The following is a 20,400-nucleotide window of genomic DNA, read 5'->3' on the forward strand; positions in this document are numbered from 1 at the left end:
TTGTGGTCACCAGCAGTTTTATGAAGGTCCTTGAGGTGCTTTAAGCACCAGGTGGCCCCAGCGTGGTTTAACTGTCTGGGGGCCCGAGCTCTCTCAGTGGCCACCTCAGTAACGTAGCCAACCTTGATGTGAGAATTGTTCGGTTGGCCCTGACAATTACCTAGTGCACCAGTGGTGCAAGTTTCACCCTTGCTCTAACGTAATATATTATAAATTCATATATTATAAATTAATAAATTAGTCAGCACCTCTGTAGCACTTAACAGTCTATAAACACTCGGGGGTACATCGTCTCATTTGAGAGTTACAATAACACCTTTGGTGTCTCATTGGTCCCACTTTGCAGATGTGGAAACGGAAGGTCATCAAGGTTGAGAGCCCATCCCATGGACCAGACGACTGGCTCAGAGCCCTTCATAAATTATCTCAGACTATGGTCCATAACCCTCCAAGGCCAAGAGGACCCCCCACTTTGCAGATGATGACACCTCCCAGCTTCCAGTCCCAGCCTCTGCCCAAGCCAGCATCTCTCTCTCTCTGGAAAGTCTGAAAGCTGTGGCTTACGGCTCTCAAGCAGGTAGGAACAAGATGGCTATATTTTCTCTTGGTCTTGTTCCCAGATGCTCTGTCAGAGAGCACTTCTTAGAACAAACGCAGAATACAAAATAACTCATACCGCCTTTCAAAAGCCCTCAGGAAGCTTTGGGGTGACATTTTAACTGCCTCGTCTCTTGATCTCGGCCCTTGTTTTTCTTTCTTTGAGCATCCATCATAGGCCCTCTATCAAGGCTATGATCAGGTATGGACCAGGAGCCCTGGGAATGCAGAATATTAAAGACATACACAACCACATATACACACATGCGCATGTTTACACACAGCCACAAACACACACACAGATACATACACACACTTTCCATGCCTGGAATCAATGATCTACTAGAGAACCCAAACCAATGTGTTCAATGAATGTTTATTACATACACACCGAATATGGTGTAAGGTGCTTCACTTTTTTGCACACATGGCTTTATGACTTCATTTACCCTCACTGTGGTAATTCCTTTTACCATCATCTGTTGTGAAACTGACCATCCTGGTGTGTGTAGATCTATTTATAGTTCCCTTTTCCTCACTAGGCTATGCAGGAGCTTTTGACAGAAGAGCCCTGCAGCCCGCCCGGTGACGCAGCAGTTAAGTTCACACATTCGGCTTCAGTGGCCCAGCGTTCGTCGGTTCGGATCCCGGGTGCGGACATGGCACTGCTTGGCCAGCCATGCTGTGGTAGGCGTCCCACGTATAAACTAGAGGAAGATGGGCACAGATGTTAGCTCAGGGCCAGTCTTCCTCAGCAAAAAGAGGAGGATTGGCAGCAGATGTTAGCTCAGGGCTAATCTTCCTCAAAAAAGAAGAAGAAGAAGAAGAGCACTGTCTTATTAATCATTGCATTCCTGTTCATTGATTCACCCAACAGCTGTTTATTGAATGTCTAGTGTGTGCCAGGTTTATGCCAGATGCAGGAGAAGAGCAGGCTTAGGACATGCTTTTGCATGAATGCATCAATGAATGAACACGTGAATGGTTTGTTGAATGCTGAAGAGACTAGGGAGAGAGGGAGGGTGGAGATACTAGGGTGGAAGGCCTTGGCATTGTCCAGAGAGGAGGGGAAGAGCCTGTGCCCAGCAGAGCCAGTGAGTTGGGACAATAGAGGTAGTTTAGTACATATGAGGTTAGGAGCAGAGTCCAGCTCCCCTGAGGAGCTGTGGGACCATTGGCAGGCCCATTCACCTCTTTCACCGTCAATATTCTTGACTGTAAACTGATGGCTATAAGACTCTCTGCCCCATGGGGGCCATTTGGACACTATATAAGCTCATGCATGTGAAACACTTAGCCTACTGCCTAGATGGTCCCCACTAAAATCTAGCAATTATTAAGAGTGTAAATAGACCTACAGCAGATGAAGCAAGCATTTGGAAATACGTGCATATGCATAAACATTTCAGTAATTAAACAAAAAGCAAAAAAACAGCAGAGAATGTTATGGCCAAATCTGGCCTTTCACGATCGCTGCTCTCTCTCTCTTCTTCTGGAGAGAAGTCTTTGCAAATTCTGCAAGAGTTTCCAGGCTCATTATTAGAAGCCTTTCTTGGTGGCTAGGAGACTCTGACCAGGCTTCTTGATTCATTAGTGTGACCCTGTGTCCAGATCCTTGCCCTCCCAGGCCCTGCCTACAACATCCCTGTGGGGGCAGGGTCTGCCATCCTTCGGGGATGATAGTCAGAGCTGTGTAGTTCCAGGTCCCCTGAGTGGGAGGGTAATGCAGCCCACCAATTACTGGAAATTAAAGCCAGGTAATTTGAACCCATCTGCTGGGCTCCTGACCACAAACCACCTCTTAGCTAACCCTGAGCTGGATCTTGTTACTCCCCCGGTGCCTGCCCAGCTTCATTACCACGGCCATGGGAAGGGAGGAAACCAAGAGGTTACTCAGGTCTTCAGTTAGCGCTTTGTCATTAGCGTGGTTATTGCCCAAGTCCTACCTCCCCAGAGACTTTGAGATCTAGGAGCTGGAAGGATGATTTGATAACAGGACCAGAGGTTCCCAGATCTCACCAGATGGAGCAGGGACCTCATCAGATGGGCCAGCAAGGGTTGGGGGAACTCACATGACAGGGGTGGGCAGATTCCAGGAGGCCATCCCACAGCTTCTTGGAGCAACTCAGTGCTTCTAGCTCAGATGCTCCACAGATGGCTTTTAGGGGCAATTATGGTGACCAGGCAACATCAGTGTAGGGTGACATAGGCACCAGGCAAGCTTGGGTTTGAAAAATAAATCTGCCCCTTATTAGATCTTGAGAACTTTCTTAAACATCAAAGCCACAAGTTCTCTGACAATACAATGAAGACAGACCCTCCATTTCAGGGGGCTGTCGTGATCCTTACATTAGACCATCTTTCTAGAACCATAGTAGATTAAGAAGTCTCCATCAAGGTAGAGCGGATCTAGACAGTGTGATAAAAGCCAAGAGACAGAGTCTCAGCCATCTGATGTTTGTGGAACCCCTGGGGCCACCGAGCCCATCTGTGGCTATATCCCCACATCCTGTCTCTGTGTGGCAAGCACCCTTGTCCCTATCCCACAGATCGGAAGTCAAGGCTCAGAGAAGTTATGTCCTGCTCAAGGAAGTACATGCACTGGATGGAAAATTCTCCGTAGAGATGCACATGTATCCATTCCCTGAATCAGTGACTGGCGAGAAAATACACATTAGAGTCTGGGAATGGAGATAAGGATGATATGGTCCACCACTTCTGCTTGTATTTCATTCCTCATTGTTAGAGGGGCCGGCGGGTCCTCGACCCTGTGATTGCATTCTTGGTAGCAGTTTTCTTGGGGAAATCTTCAATACCAAGTAACCACGAAGACTCCTCTCCCAAATGTGATTACACTTTCAACCACATTCTGCACCCTTTTTTCTCTAGAAAACTGAGCATCTTATGCAGAAAAATGATAAAAGTCCATTTGACTTTACTAGGGCGGAACTAAGAGAGTTTTTGAACTGAGATTAAATTGATAGATCAGGAGCTGCTGTCATGGTAATATGACATCAGGAGGATATCCAAGCTGTAGCTCTGACTGCCAGCATCTTACCAAAGTTCTAGTCTAGTGGCAAGAGCGCTTTTGATATATCAAAGAGATGGTGTTGTCTTTCAAACTGCGTTCATATTCTAACGTCCTATCATCAGCAGAAAATAATGTCAGGGCTAACAGAAGATCTTTCTAACTTACTTATTTCTTTTTTTTAATGGTTTCAGTAGTCAGTGGGAGGAGGCATTGCAGGCCACCATTCGTGCCCAGCTGGAAATGAGCCGTGGCACTGGTTCTGCCCATGTCCACTGTATCCATTGTACCATATCCTTGGCCTCTCCCTGGCTCATATTTGCACTGCCACCCCTCCCCATGGCAGCTGCACCTCAATATTGGCAAAGTGTGTCTGATCAGATCTGTTAGGAGAGGAAACTTCAAAAGTCTCTGAGCCCAGGAAAGTAACTATTTTGATATGAAAGATGGACAGGGCTTTAAGCCATTCCTCCCTCAGTCTCCCACATCTAATATTAAACTCCCTCTTGGTCATTCCCTCTTTGCATTCTTCCATTGATAGGAAGCTCACCACATCACAGGCAGCCCATTAGAGCCACTCTCCTCATAAGCTTAGGAGCTGCATGAGTTAACACCTGCCATTCTTTCTAACCTCATCTCACATCCCATTGATGTCCAGCCACACTGATCCTATTCTTAGTAATGCCAGGCTTTGTCCAGCTTAGTGATGGTGACTTGGGGCTCCCCTGCCTGAGAGGGAGCTCTTGGCATGGCTGCTCATCCTTGTCCTTCGCTCTCAGTTCAGGTAGCGTCTCTTCAGGGCTGCCTTCCCTGACCACCCCCTCTCCAGCGGCTCCTCACTGCTCAGTCCCTCCTCCAGTCACTCGTCTATCACCACATCTTCTTCATCCCTTTCATGGCACTGACCACTGTGTGAAATGATCCGGTTGATGCACACGTGTGTTTACCTGAGAATGATTATATACTGTTTATGTGCGTGTTTATCTGTGTGTGATTGTTCATTATGTATGTATGTTTACTTCTAAATTATCGTGTCCTGTTTATGTATGCGTTTATCTGTGTGCTATTAGGTAGTTTATGCACATGTTTACCTGTGTACCATTAAATACTGTTTATATGTATGCTTACATGTGTGATTATATACTACTTATGAACATGGTTACCTGTGTGATTATGTATTGTTTATGTATGTGCTGACCTCTTTCTGATTATGTACTGTTTAAGCACATGCTTTGGTGGTCTAGTGGTTAAGTTCTGGTGCTCTCACTACCGCGGCCCGGGTTGGTTTCCTGGTCAGGGAACCACACCATCCGTCTGTCGGTTGTCATACTCTGGTGGCTGCGTCTGGCTGTGATGCTGAAAGCCATGCCACCGGTGTTTCAAATACCAGCAGAATCACTCATGGTGGACAGGTTTCAGCGGAGCTTCCAGACTAGACAGACTAGGAGGAAGGACCTGGCCACCCACTTCTGAAAAGCTTGGCCACGAAAACCCTATAAATAGCAGCAGAGCATTGTCTGACAGAGCGCCAGAAGGTGAAAGGATGGCGCAATAAGACCAAGGCGGGTTCTGCTCTGCAGTGCACAGGATCACTAGGAGTCAGAGTCGCATCAATGGCACTAGCAACAAAAAGCACATGTTTACCTGTGTCCTGTTATTATCTCCTCCTACAGAACGTGCCATTGGGATCGAGGGGGTGCACCCGTCTTGATCACTGCTGCTTCCTCGAGACCTGGCAGAGCAGCTCCTGTGGGAACACCTGCTGAAGGAACGGGTGTCAGGCCACACCTGCTGCAAAGTGTCCCTTACTGAGGACCAACATCTGCCTCAGCAACGCCCACCACTGCTCATGGCTGTGACCTTGGGGTCAAGTCCGGTTCCTTTCGTCCCTGAGAGCCTGTTTGATGTCGCCAGCCTGCGATCTGTGACCTTTTCGTCTTTGAAGGCAGAAATTAAGTCTCCCCAGTGTCTCCTCTGCTGCAGCTTAAACATCTTCATTTTCTTCTAGGGAAAAATATCCTTTCAGACTCAGCTCAGGTGTCATTTCCTCTAGGAGGAAAATCTACCCAAATTTAGCTCCTCATTCCAGTTTCTTGGCATCTTTTGAGGACCATATCACAACATTTATCATCTTACTCTCCCTCTGGACTAGGCACACATTGGATGAAATTGTCTTGATCAAGGCCCTCGATAAAAACTCTGAATAGAGCCTAAGGATTAATTCCTAGGGATCCCACAAAGCTGATTTTAAGGCAGTCTTTGGGTCTTAAACTTTGCTGAGATCATTTGAAGAAAAGATATCCCCAATATTCAGTCATTTAAAAAGATGTAATAGAAGCAGGAGGAGCCCTTACAAACATAGGGTGCAACCACATCATTTTCCAAATGAGAAAACTGTGGTCCAGAGAGAAGCTGATCACGTGCTGAGGGGCAGGGCCAGGGGCACGGGCTGGTGAGTAGAAGAGTCAAATTTGGGAGCCCAGGGTCATATACCACAGCAAGAAGGGGCTGACCCTGCCTTTCTGGACCCAAAGGGACCAGGGAGGAAGGTAGGAGAAACTTTCCCCTCTTGGGAAAGACCCTGAGGGTCAGGGGCCAAGTCCAGGTCAAGCAGGCTGAGCTTTAGGGCTGAGGATGCATGCCAAGCACAGCAAAACATCAACGATTGCCTGGGATGAGCAGCAGGAGCTGAGGTGCAGAGCCAAAGGTCAGAGGGCCTGAGATGATGGCATTTAGGAGTGAATAACTGGTACAAAGGCTGTGGCCAGCGCTGGCCAGTACCAGCAGAGTCTGGGACTGAGCCACTTAGAGGCAGACAAGACTGCCAATCAAACTGCTGAATCTTAACCTCTGAGGAGATGCTTGTGGGCCTTTTGGGGACCCCTGGAGACCCATGGAGAGAGGTTAGAACCTCAAGGGCGTCAGATCAATGGGGCTTCATTCAGGAGGTGGGGGTGGGGAGACATGGGTGTGAAATGGCTGAGGGATTCAGGAAAGGTGCAGTTAGAGAGAATCCTTGAAGGATGGAGGGGTTCAGCCCAGCAAATGAGTGGGGAGGGAGAGGCCATCAAGCCGGAGGAATGTCATAAGCAAAGACAAAGATATGAGAATGCAAGAGGAGGCGTGGATGGGGGCAGAGAGTGGAACATGCCAGAGGATGTTGGAGTCTGTGTCCTTTACCAGGCCTGCCTCGGGCACTCAGACACAGAAAGTTAACTTACAAATTCCATTCTGCCCTGGAGTGATCACAGCTTGAAACTTTAGCCAAAAATTGAAGGAAGAATTTGGGAAAGGAGAAATTCATTCCTGTAGACACAGAGTAAAAGGTTATTGGATTTTTTTTTTCATCTTTGGGAGGCAACCTGAAAAAGAAGGGGGTCATCGTTCAGCCCCATGCTCCCACCCTACTCCTAATTATGTAAGTATGCCCTGGATTGCACAGGCGGTTCTCAATGTCAGGCCTTGGCTCTGAATCCACGGAACCCGCACTGGACCTCCCCAACAAGGTGGGACAACTGTGAGCAGCAATGATGCTGGAGATCCCAGCGGCCACTTTGGCAGTCTTGGAAAGTCACTAAAGCCAGCTGTGCTTCAGTATCTAGGTTTGTGAAATGGATCTTATAGCTTCCCCCTGAGATTGTCGTAAATGTTATATGAGATTATATTTGCTAAAGGGCTACATAAACTGGTGGTACTCCATGAGTGAAGGACCAATCCCCCATCTTTTCTCCCTGCCTGCCTCTTCATCACCACTGTCGAAACATGAGCTCTGGGAAGGACAAGAAAGAACAGACATTTTTAAACACAACTTCTATCTTCCTGAAGGGCTAGACATTGGGATACAGTAGTAGCTCATTTAATTCTCACCATTATCCTGAGAGGTAGGTATTATTCTCTCTGGAGATGAGAAAAATTATCTTTAGAATATTCTGAGCCTGCCCTATAACTGTCCCTCTGTGCACACAGAGCTGAGAGTTGGAGCCACATCTGCCTATCCATGTCCACCCTCTCTGCAGTCTGTTCCAAGCTAGAGGATGCTTGATTGAGCATCTTCTCTGTGCACCCTTGACCAAAGTCTGCACCTGGGAGGGGAGCCCCTTCCCCTGTTAGAGTCAGGACCTGTGTAGGCAACATCCATGCAGTATGTCTTCAGTTTCCATGGTAGAGATATCGATGCTCCTGGGACAGATGAGAAAGCCAAGGGGCAGAAAGCCCTACCGGCTTGTCAATATCACTTAGCTAGAACACAGCAGAGCCAGAAAATTGGTTCCAAGCCCGTGCTCGCTCTCCTCTCCCGACATTCCCCGCCCTTCTTTGGTCTTTGATGCAGCTGGGGGGATGGTATGGAGAGAAGGAAGGGCTCTGTGTCCAGTGAGAATAGCCAGTGATGGAAGGCCACCTACATCCAGGGAGAGAGAATTGTTGCTGCCCTTGGAATGGCTTTGCAGAGAAGGCAGGAGTGAGACTGATGCTAAAAGGATGGGTCATCTTTGGAGGGGAGGCCAGGACCAGTGGTGTAACTTGGTCACATCTACTGGACTAGTGAGATATGGACACACCTAAAAATAACATGTTTTAAGATTCAGTATCCCAATCCTTGTGAACATAGGATTCAAGACAAACCAGTGCTACCTCAATACACCTGGTCCTAAACCTTAGCCAACCTTGCTTAGGAAACAGGCTGAAATAGACTGGACTAGCTGCAGTGAGCTGTCATAATTATCAGTAGCAATTAGTATCACCACTCATTATTGTTAGAATTAATATTAATTTTTAGTGTTACCGCTAATTATTAATCGTCATAATCTTACTACAGATCTGAGTACGTCTTCACAGGCGGTGCTCATTTGGATATATTTTATCTCTTTTGAACCTTACAACAAGCAACTTCCCTGATTGTGGTAAGGACTCTGGTTCTCAGTACCCAAGGTCTACCGCATTGTATCTGTGTGTCCTTCTGTGAGTCATTAACCTCATGGGGACTCAGTTTCCTGTCTGTGCAATGAGAATGGTGATGCCTGGCTCACAGGATCTTCTGGAGAATAAAATGAGGCAGGAGAGCACTTAGCACTGTGATAGTCACTTCCTAACTGGCAGCCACTACTGTGATTTCATCATTGTCGCCATCGTCCTGTGGTCACCAGGAGTTTCTAGGCCATCTTTGGTGGGTCAGACTCCTACGGTCGACTCTCCTATCCACAACTCCCCATGTCTTCTTCCTGGCACTTCTGGGCACTGAGGGCTGGACCAGACCCAGACTCTACCAGTCAGACTGCTGGGGTGGGGTGGTGCCCACACAGAGGACCACTGGCACGGGGCTGCCAAGAGTAGCCCCATATAACCATGGACTCCTCCCCACTTGTCCCATGGCTTGACAATAATGGCTGGAGATATGCTGTGCTTCCCTTCAGACATAGTTTTATTTGCCCATCAAATGAGCTCAGTGGGCAAGTTTTGCAAAATGCCTCTTTGGGAAATGAAGACCCTGAGGTTCCAGGAAGATTGCTTTTACTGACAATCACTCAACTGGAAGAGCCGGAGCCAGGACATCCACTCAGCTCTCAGGTCTTCCCATTCTGTGCTCTTCCAACCAACCAAGCACATGTAGGCAGAACATGCAAGGCCTCGGGTGGCGCCGTTCTGTTGTCCAAATCCACTCCCTCCCCTGAAACCATGCTCAGTGGCTCGGCTTCCCCAGGCAGGTGTGAACACAACCTTCACCTCATCGAGAAAGTCCAATTGTTCAGCTACACTGCTGGGAGCCTGATGCTCGGCCATGCTCCTCCTTGAACCTGCGGTCTCCCGTTGTGCGCAGGCGTGCCCTGTTGCCTGACACACTTATCAACTGCTGGATGGGGCCGAGAGTGTCAATCAGTGGGGGTGAGAACAAGCAGAAATCCTGGCTTTTCTGGAGTCTAAAAAGACATTGGGATTGATTTGAACAGGATGCGTTATAAATCCTGGGTGTGGATCCGAGGGGTACTCAATGAAAAGCGATGAAGGGAAGGAGAGAAGAAAGAGGGGAGAGAGAGAGAATAAAGGAATAGAGGAAGAAAGCAGGGGAGAAGGAGGAAGAAAGGAGAAAGGAAAGGAGAGAGAAGACGGATAAGGGGAGTGACAGAGAGAGAAGAGAATGAAGGACGGGGACAGAAAGAGAGAAGGAGAGGAGGAGAGGGGGCAGGAGGAGAAGTCTCGCATTCCCGCTCTAGCTTGCTGGCTTGAATCCATTTAGAGAATGGAAGGAAAGGGACTGAGATCAGAGGAAACAGGCGGCAGGCAAGCTCTAGCCCCATGTTGATACATTCTCCCAAATCTCCTCCCTCCCTGGTCATGTCTGAATGTGAGCACACGTGTGTGTGCTTCTGTGTGCATGTGTGTCTTGTCTGTGTGTATGTATGTGTGCTTCTGCGTGTGTGTGTGTGTGTGTGTGTGTGTGTGTGTCTGAGGGAGTCCACATACGTGTGCATGTGAGAAGTGGTTTACCGGTCATCCAGACCCACTACTTCCTTAGCCTGCACATCCACTCTCAGCAGCAGCCTGAGGATGAATTCAGCCACTCTATCCGCTGACGGGGCCCCTGCCGGACCTCCTCGTCCTCTCTGCGGGCTTGAAGGAACCAGATTTCCTCCAAAGTCGTGCTTCCTTTGCTCTGCCATGGAAGTAAATGGTGGTTCCCCCTTCCTCTCCTGGAGAGGTCTGGGGCTTCTAGTGCTTTGGGGCTGCCAATTGGGCAGGGCAGTAAGTCCATTTCATATCAGATCTCGTGAAAGCTTAAAACTGCCTTCCCAGCTAAAATTTCCTTTAGTGTCTACAAAAGAAGCGGGCAGAGTGCGCCCCGCTCTCTCTGAGCCCTGCCCCATGCCGCAAAGCTTTGCTCAAATGCTCAAGTTCAATAAAACCCCAAGAGCACTTTGCCAAGTCCTCCTTCTCTGATTTTGAAAGTCGTGTATTTTGATCGAAATTTAATCCACATGTTCTTGATTTATTTACAATTAAATCATCAAAATATTATTTTAAGCGTTGTTTGATGTCTAGGAAACCTTTTGAGGTCTTTTTAACGTGATTTTAAAAGCTTCTTTCCTTAAAAGCCGGAAACTTTGCTTTGCTGCATGTAAATAAACCCACTGGAGATGAGTGACTTTAGTCGAGAAATGTCAAGGCAGTTGACAGGGGTTTGGAAACAGCAAGTCCACGTTGCGCTCAATAAGAACTGCAATCAGACCCACGGAACTTTCCCTTGTGATGTTCCCAGTAGCCCTTAGTCAGGCATTCAAAGTTTACCAGTCATCTGAAATGTTTCATCAAAATCAGCGGTTGTTTTCCACGGGGAAGGGCAGCGGCTGACATTTAGTGGGTACCCTGGGCACTGCAGTTGACACTTCAAACACAGGACCTCCCGTCATTGCTACTGACAGCCTAATGCCATGAGCATCATGATTCTCTTTCACAAATAAGGAAGCAGGATCTCCAGGAGGTTAAGTCACCTGCTGGTCGTCATCTGATTATATGGGATTGAAACTCAGGTTGTTCAGACACCGAAGTGCTACTCCACCCACATCCCCCTGCCCCTTCTCCAGGTGCAGTCAAAAAATGGCGAGGAGCATTACAATGCCAGTAGACACAATGAATCTGGCGTTTCTTTGGAGCTTTGCAAGTGTGCATCGTGAGAGTTCCAGGCGAGACACGCGCACATTGAACACACAGCAGAGTCCTGACAAATTGCTGATACCTCTTTTAAGGCTGATAGCTGTCATCATCAATTACTTCATTGGATTCTCCCAACACATGGTAAAGAAGGTAAGGCAAAGATTATTAATCACATTTTTAAGTTAAGGAAAGTAGCCAATGAATTAAGAGCAAACTGCCAATGTCTCCTCTAGCATTAGCAGGGGTCAGAAAGGAGCAAGTTCATCAGCCCAAAGAGATGCGCCTTCCACTGGGGTGTCTGGCAGTAGGTTCTGAAACAGTGCTGTCTAATTTGCTAGCTACTAGCCATATGTGGTTATTTAAATTTCACTTTTAATTAATTAAAATAAATAAAGTTAAAAATTCCATTTCTCAGCCACACTGGCCGCATTTTAAGTGCTCCATATCCACATGTGGCTGGTGGCCACTGTGTTGGACAGCACAGAGTGGGAAGACTTCCATCATCGCAGAAAGTTCTATTGGACAGTACCCGTCTGAAAGCTCTCCAGCTTGGCCACTCGTGCCTGGCATTTTAAATTAGTCATATTGTGAGCACCGTCTCTCTTTTCCTCTACATCCTTCAATGTGCTGCTATCTGACTCCCATCTGGGGTTCCTGTGACCCACCCCGTCCCCTCCTAATTCATGACCCACAGGTAACCAGTATCTGAAGAGTCATGCGAATGCTGGGAAGGGCTGCCTTCCCTCGCAGCTTGAATGCTCCCGGGTGAAGCTGTGCAGCCGCTAAGCCCTGCTGTGTTTCAGCTAATCTTCTGCAAAATGGAAGGAGGGGCTCGGGGGAGGAAGAAGAAGACTTTTGGAAGGTGAGGCACAGCAGGGAGATGAAGTGGCTGCCACGGAGGCAGACATCTGTGCCCAGACAGATAGAGTGCCACAGATACGATCTTCGTGACTATCCTTCTGAGAGATAAACAACTTGCCAGAGCAGTGTGCGGGAGGAAGTGCCCCGCTGAGAAAGTGGTGTTCGGAGGCCAGACTCTCAGCCCCTGCGGTCAGGGACCCAGGGCGAGGAAGGCGGGGGAGGGGAAGGAGGCAGCCCCTGCACAGCACAGGTGACAGGAGTCACAGGGCCCAATGCCACAGATGTCAATAGAGAGAAATGTGTGAGCGTTGGCACATGAGGGGGTAAAGGTTCTGTGAGAAAGAAAAAAAAGGCAGAAGGAGAGAAGGTGGTGATGTGCATGTTTAGCTCTGTCTCTTGTTATATATCAAAATGGGGTGTATTTTGAGGGTAAGGATTGGGATTTACATCGCAAACCTGCTACTTGTCAGCTCTGCAGTTCTGAGTGACTTCTCTAGACTTGGTTTTACCATCCAGAAAATGGGATATTCTTTTAAAGAGACACTGTAAGGCTGTAGCAAGATTTCTTGAAGCAGAAACAATAAGTTCTTCTTCCATGAATCAGATTTAGATAGAGGATGAATGGACGGATGGATGGATGGTTGGATGGATGATGAAAGGATGGATAGATGGATAAATGGGTGAATCGATGCATGGATAGGTGATGGATGGATAAGTGGATGGATGGATGAGTAGATAGATGGACAAATGGATGAGTAGATAGAGGGACGGATGGATATGAATTCTATTAAAATGTTTCTTTTTGACGAGTAGTATATGTAAGCCTTTCTCTTCCAAGAGCCTGGTAGCTTTTCCAGGAATAGGGTTGGATATAATTCAGTCTTATACCCTCACAAGCAGCACAAGTAGCATAGATTCAGGTGCATCTGCTCAGTGAAACCTAGAAGGAAGAGGAAGAGGAGAAAAGGAGGGAGAGAGACAGAAGGAGACAGGGAATCTAACGGGAGCATATATTTTAAACTTAAGTTATTTATATAAGGCACCTTCTTAAGATTTTGTCCATTTAAAAAAACTTCAGAAGACGATGATATCTTGAGATTTGAGACTGGGTTTAGAATAAGATTGCAAATAAAAGTATAGGATACTCAGTTAAACTAGAATTTTAGAAAACCAAGAAGTGTTTTTTCTTAGTATGTTTCATGCAATATTTGAGACACATTTATACTTAAATAAATGTTGCTATGAAATTCAAATGCAACCAGGTGACTTGTATTTTATATGGCAACCCTAGCTTAGGGTAAAGGAAAAAACAAGAAGCTTTTGGGCTTGTTATTAATCTTTGTGTATTTGAGCATATTTTACCAAAAAGCTACTCAGTGGGATTCAGGGAAAAGCCTGGTTAATCGTAAAGGCACAAGCATTTCCCATTGCTCATTGTGCAGACGTCTTCCTCAAGGCCAACACAATCACTTAGCCAAGTACATATAATAGCATCCCATATGTAGCCAATGATTCCTAACACTGGTGACTCGCTACTTTTGGAGGGACTTGGAGCTTTCGATATGGATGGGAAGGGCAGAGTGAACTGACATTTTCGGAATGAACAAGAAGGTTTAGCACATAGTAGAATGGAAAGGACGAACCAGACACAAAAGACTTCCTGACTGACCAAGTCGCAGCCATGCCCGTGCTTCAGTAGCACTCCCACCTGCAGGCAGAAGTGGCCCAATAGACTGATCAGAAACCGTGGAGAATCCGCAGATTCCAGCATGCGTTCACCAATCCATCATCTGTCACGCCTCAGTACTCTGGAACAGCATTCCCCCTTCTCTCACATTTTCACCTAGAGTTTGCATTTCTCAACCACATTCCCACCCTGCTAAAAGCAGTTATTTCTGAGTTGGTCTTTTCTTTCTATTATTACCCACTAAATACCTCCTCCCTATCGGGGCTGGGTCCCATTCTTCACGATCATCCAGCCAGTCTAAGTACATCATTTTTTTCCTGCTTTCTATTCTATGCTGTTTCCTCTAAGTTCTCACCGGTGAAGAGGTGTTCTTCAGAGAATTCCTCCAATATGAGGAATGACTAAAGGTACGCTTTTCTTTTGAAGAATTAGGAATAGCAAAGGCATGCACTTTTTGCAATGTAATGTGTGTGGGTATATTCGTGTATTTTCCCTTATTGTATATCACTTTTTTCTGGCAATATTTGATCCCATCACCCTCTTTTCAAGACACCTCTCCTTCCCATTCTGAAGTGATCTTTTGAGAGTGGCAGTGATGTTACAATAGGTTGGAATTGCTATTATTAAAAATTACTACTTTTTTTGACCATGTTGCTTTTGTTGCCCAGTGGGATTTTGATTCCAGACATTCTTCTTGCTTTGCATCCACTGGGGAAGTGATGAAACCATTCATTATTTAAAAGTTTGGAAACCACAAGAACTACAGTATCTAACCAGATTGGATTGACTTTTTAGCTCTTTTGATTAATAATTCATAAACCTGAGGATATGTGAATTGGGTAAGCACTAACCTGCTAACAAAAGGAGAGTAGGAGATGAATGTTAACATGGCTTCTGTGTTATTTTACTTAACACTTTGGACCAACAAAACAAACCCATGTGTCATGGAACCTGTTTCATAGTTTCAATCCACAATCAATATTTCATGATTAATGGGCCCATATGTGCACACAGGGCCCCTGCAGTACAAAAGCTGCGCGCGCACCCCCGTGTGACGATGTACCAAATACCTTCTCTGAAAAGAAACGATTTTGCTTTCTATAATGAGAACTCATGTTCAACTTGCTTTCTGAATTGTTTTGGTTTTAATTTTTTCTTTCTGGATTTTATATAACATAGAAGGCTTCGTTATACCAAGTAAGGGTCGGATGTCAAAGTGGTAATTTACCCTGTTACAGTATTGGAAGTTTCTGCAAATAGTGGAACTTAGAGAGTTATGTAATTTGCAAATGACATATTTTTTTAAATCTAGGGTAATATTATGCACTGTAAAAATTATTTCAATTGGCATCTTAGGACCTGATTTTGTGCTCTGTCTCTGTCATTTACGAGGTGTGTAAGTTGGGTCAAGCCCCTGCTTTATCTCCCTGAGGTTTGTTTTCTTAATCTATTATGTGATGAATAAAACTAGACCTTTGGTATTGCTATGAAGAAGGAAGCAAGGCTGTATCACGCATCTACACAGGATCTGGTTTATAGCTGCTCCCTCCTCATTTATTACGTTAATATGTGTGAAATGTTAAATATCTTAATATTTATTAAAATTAAATATTATTAATGTTATTTAAACGATTTTCTTAGACAAACAATATTAAGCCACACTGTTGGAATGATGTATAGTGTATTGAAAGCACTTGATAAGTTATAATCTTTTAAAACCATTGTAAAGGATCATTGTTAAATATCGTTTAGCATCATCATTAAGTATTGTCTATCATTTAAAGTGGTAGCTATGGAGTTGTTTTCACGTGGAAGTGAGGTACGTTTTTCCCTTCTATGAAACTTCATTGTAAGAAGAGAATTAGCTTAGTAATTTATCAATGCAGGGTATTCTAAAAAGATAAGGCATAAGAAAATTCATTCTACCAGTTTTCTCAGAAAATTCCCAGCTTCTGATTGGTTGGGGTCAATTTTAGCTTATGCCTAGGAAGATTTCACATCAAATTCCTTAGCTAAGAGTATCTGATAAACAGGCGCAAGGATTTCACAGATTTAAAACAAGTAAACCAAGCAATGACCGATAAACCATTCTGATGCGTTAAGACGCACACAATGAGTACTTCCTTCAGAAGACCCCTGGCTTGGGAATCCGGTCACTCCTGCCCGTTTTCTGCCCAGAGATGCCTGACTCCAAGTCATCCTGAGAAGGGGCATTGGGTTTGGCTTATTTAGCTCAGCAGAACTGGAAATGGACTGGCTTTTTCTTCGAGGAAAAGTAACACAATACAGGAAGATAGCTTGATTTGGAATTTTTATCGTAACTATTTACAAGTGCGTGAACTAGAGTCTGTGCATCTTCAGTTCTGACTCTTCCTCCTTTGTCAATCCTGAAAAAGAAGACTTGACTTCCAAATCCTGTCCCCAGTGTCCTCAAGATTAAAGGTAGGAGAAAGTTTACACTCTGGTCCCTTCAGCTAGTGAACTAGAAGGGGAAGCAAGATTTCTAAGTAACGTTCCCTCAATTTTCCAGAAGATTCTATTACCAAGAACTTCCGCTCTTAGAACTCTGAAATGAGGAATGGTTTTACAATGGTCTTTTGCCTGTGTGATTATTTAAGCACTTTTAAAACCACAGGTTTTGTTTTGGGGGAGGGCAGATGGGGTCTTCCCAGACAGGAATCTTTTCCTGCCTTTAGTTACACCCAATCTTTTCTCCTTTCCAAGATTAAAGACTGATAGCGCAGAAGCAAGGGCTGTCCTACACCCTCAGCTTCTGACAGCTACTGCACAGAATAATAAGGATTAAAAGGTGTGGATGGAAAGCTCCAAATCCAGTTCCCAGCCAAGGAAAGAGGCTCAGTTCCCCTCTGCTCTGTACCTTGGTGTTGGTGGTATTTGCTGCCAGCCTCAGCATAGTGCCTTCCACTCTCAATTGTCAGGCACGGAGACAGAAGCCTGGAGAGGGACAGCATGCTAGGGTCTGACCCTCGCCGTCTTCCTGCATCCCTAGCAGGCAGGGGATGGGAAAAGGGAAACAAACATGTTTTGAGGCCCTGCCACGTGCCAGGTGTTGTACCAGGGACATTCCTGCATTTTCGAATTTCGCATATTCCACAGGGGCCACTCTCTCAAACCTTTTGTTGGGTTAGGTGCCTGCCTCCCCTTCTGGACCTATTTTGAGAATTATCCCCCACCCCGAGGCTCCAGCTTTGGGAGCTGCCTGCAGGGGCAGGGGCTGGAGGCCATCACTGACTCTCAAGCAGACTCTGCTGCTGCAAATTCCAAACAGCATTTAACAGAAATTACCGACATTTGTCTTGGTGTGAGTTTTTTTTTCCATCAGGGATTAGGAAGAGCAATCATCTCCTGCCTCTCATCAATTACTTTCTCCTGTATCTTTTGCGTTTTCCTGCAGAACCATTTTGCAGGTACAACAGAGCGATCTTTAGAGATAATCTGGTGATTATTACAAATTCAGCCTCTCACGCTGCAGGCATTAAGAGATGAAAATTGCCTGAAGTCCACTGTTCTACACCCAATCTGTACCTCTGGACTCCTGTCCCGAGGTGAAAATGCAAACAGAGGAGATATTTAGAATCGTTTTGACAGTTCATAAAATTAAGCAGGGATTAGGGAATCGCTTTTTTAAATAATGCCAGAGGGTGTACACAATGGTAATCATATCATCCCGTACCCAGGTCCAGTCAAAGTTGAGCGGACTATGTAGGAAGAGAGAGAGGAAAAATGTCAGATTATTAAATCTGCCGTGTATCAGCTGTTGAAAATCCATTTTTAAACTTTAACTGCCTGCCTAATGGAGATGCTATCCCTGGCTCCCAACATCATCTCATCCTTCTCCTGTGTCTGTTTTGTTCAGACAATACATGATTTGGCTTCGATGTCTATGCACATGACTCTATCTAGTCAGAGCGGATGATTGTATAAATATGCATGCGGTACAAATAGTTTAATTTTAATTGGGACGGAGTAGCTGATGTTAAAACCATTTGCGTAATTTTGAATATTGAATGTGATATCAAGCCTGTGACTGGTCCTATTAGATACCAAAAAGGGGACTCATTTTAATTGCAGTGTGGGACAGGAGCCTGAGTCCTGTATCATGTTCTAGTCTGCCTCCTAAGTGCTCGGCAATTTTGACCAACAGATTCCCTTTCCCAGGGTGTTAATTTCTCTTAATGCCATTGGAGGATTTTAGACCAAAGTGATTTTAAAGTGCCATTTTGAAAGATAATGATCAAATTTTCTTCATGGGCCGAAGAAGAGCTCTTGATTCTCAGTGTATTAGTCAGAAAAGTCTAGGCTATGCTGTAGTAACAAACATTCCCAGATCTCAGTGGCTTAACAGAATGATAGCTTATGTCTTCATCAAGCTCTATATCCTATGTGGCTCAGCATGGGATTTCATCCAGGGATCTAGACTAACAGACTCAACCCTCTTCTAGCTTCTTTGTCTGAACACAGCATCTTCCCATTTGCCATGATAGGGAAAGAGATTGCTGGGATGTGGCATATTGAGTCTTCTAAACTTTTTCCAGAAGTGTCAAATGTTAATTCTATCCACAGCCCATGTCCGAAAGTAGCCACATGGCCCTGACTAAATGCAAAGGGCTGTGGTGTGTGGCAAAGCAAGTGGAACGCTTGTTGATTGCCACTATGTCTGCCATCAGAAAATTTTCCCCTCTCTTTGACAAAAGAAAAAAAAATTAAGTTAAAACTTCAAATAGGGACGCAGTTAGGCCTGAAAGACCCTAAAATATACATTTTTACATTTGGAAAGGGGTGGAGCAGTGGATGGCCTTTGCTGCTGTGACTTTGAAGTTGTAACTAAACTTCCCATGCAGCCCCTAACGAGGTATCTGGATTGTTGCTGCATCACTGCTGTTCATAGGTACCCAGAGGGGCGGATGGAAAACATGAGAACAGCTGCCCTCTTTGGTGCAGGAGCCTGGTTGTGGGAAGTATCACCTGAGAGGTGAGACAGGGACGGCTGGCCTCACTGCAAAGAGGAGAAATGTGGACACTCATGGAGAGTAACAGTTGTAGAAGAGTGGTCTTGAATTTCCTCTCTTCTCAAACTGCACTCACATCCCCAACACCCACAGTCTCCGTCAGCACCCATTGACAGTGCTGGCGGAATCTCAGGAGTCGTGTCAGTGTCCCAAAAAAGAGCTGGAATCATAAACAGCTCAATTTAATGTAGGAGAGAGGGGCATCCAAGTTTAATTGTGATCTCCAACCTTACAGATAATTTGCATTTGCTGTTTTAAATATATTTCTAAACACACACATACCCCACAGAAACAGTCTAAATTTGTTGAGAGCATCCTGGATCAAATGCAACAAAAATTGAACCCTTTATTTCATGCCTCTGATGCCAGCTCTGAATCCAGGCCTTGGTTTCCAAGAGCCACGGAGAATATGGGCTGAGGGCTCATCCCAGGCAGGAGAATTGGGGCCTAACCAAGGACATTCCTCGCCTCCAGGGTAGAAAATCCTATCACATCTGTCTCGTGGGATTTCAGAACTAGTAAGGACTAACATAATGGGTGCTTCTTCCTCTTGAATAGGAGTGCTATTGCTCTCATTCCTGTCCGCCTCCCTCTAACACCTTTGTATTGGGTCTGGTGTTGGAGCCACAACTAACTTGTATTTTTATTCAGGAAGAACTATCTTCAGACTCAATATATTGAGCTCCTCGTATATGATATATTCAATATATACATGATATATCCTGACATATGAGATGCTGGATTTTGAGTCTGATGCTGGGGCTGGCTGGGACTTTTGGATGATTGCTCCTTGGGAAGGAATAAGTACATTTTGCATGAATAAAGGAGGAAAGTGGATACTTGTGACCAATGAGGGGCAGACGGGGAAGGACTATAACATCCTGAAAACATTTTCTATCCCTCCTAACAGAACAGTCCTTGTGGAAATATAATCCCACCCACCACAGTGATGCCAGCCTTGGTCTTGTGGCTCGCTTTGGCCAAGAAAATGTGAGTGGCAGTGACGGGTGCAGGTGCTGGACAGAAGTTTTTAGAATCCTTGTATGGCTCTGCTCTCTTCCTTTTGTCTCTTCTACAAGACCTGTATGTCCCACCTGGAGAGGCATGCCGCAGAGCCACAGACATCCTGTCACTTCTGTACTGAACATAAATATGAACTGCAAATAAACTTTTGTTACCATGAACCACTGTGGTTTTGGTATTGTTTGTTACACCAGCATAGCCTAAGCTGACCAATACAACTGATTAATTCCTACAGAGCCCAGCACAAATTCCCCTGACATCAAACCCTTCCTTGCCATCCAAATTGCCATTCCTTTGATTCAGGTCACCATCAAATTTCTTCTTGAATTTTGCACAAGTACTTTGATCACTCTTGCTCTGTTCTTGCTCCTCTATGCTCCACTATCCACATGTAGCCAGAGAAATCTCTGCAAAATATAAAACACATCTTTTCTCTTTCCTCCTTAAAACCCTTCAGTGGCTCACTGTTAGCTTCAGAATAGAACCCAGACTGCTCTGTCTTTCTCCACAGTGCCTGTTATCCAGTC

General features: G+C 45.5%; 1 long non-coding RNA gene across 1 annotated transcript; it reads left to right on the forward strand.

Annotated features, from left to right (window-relative positions):
- Window positions 1-10,168: 10,168 nt before the first annotated feature.
- On the forward strand, window positions 10,169-20,027 carry LOC139045733 (uncharacterized). The gene is made up of 3 exons (XR_011504784.1): window positions 10,169-11,422; window positions 11,967-12,134; window positions 19,761-20,027. It is a non-coding gene; the product is annotated as an uncharacterized lncRNA (long non-coding RNA).
- Window positions 20,028-20,400: the final 373 nt, after the last annotated feature.

The sequence above is a fragment of the Equus asinus genome, chromosome 7 (assembly GCF_041296235.1).
Source record: "Equus asinus isolate D_3611 breed Donkey chromosome 7, EquAss-T2T_v2, whole genome shotgun sequence".
In the NCBI taxonomy this organism is placed as follows: domain Eukaryota; kingdom Metazoa; phylum Chordata; class Mammalia; order Perissodactyla; family Equidae; genus Equus; species Equus asinus.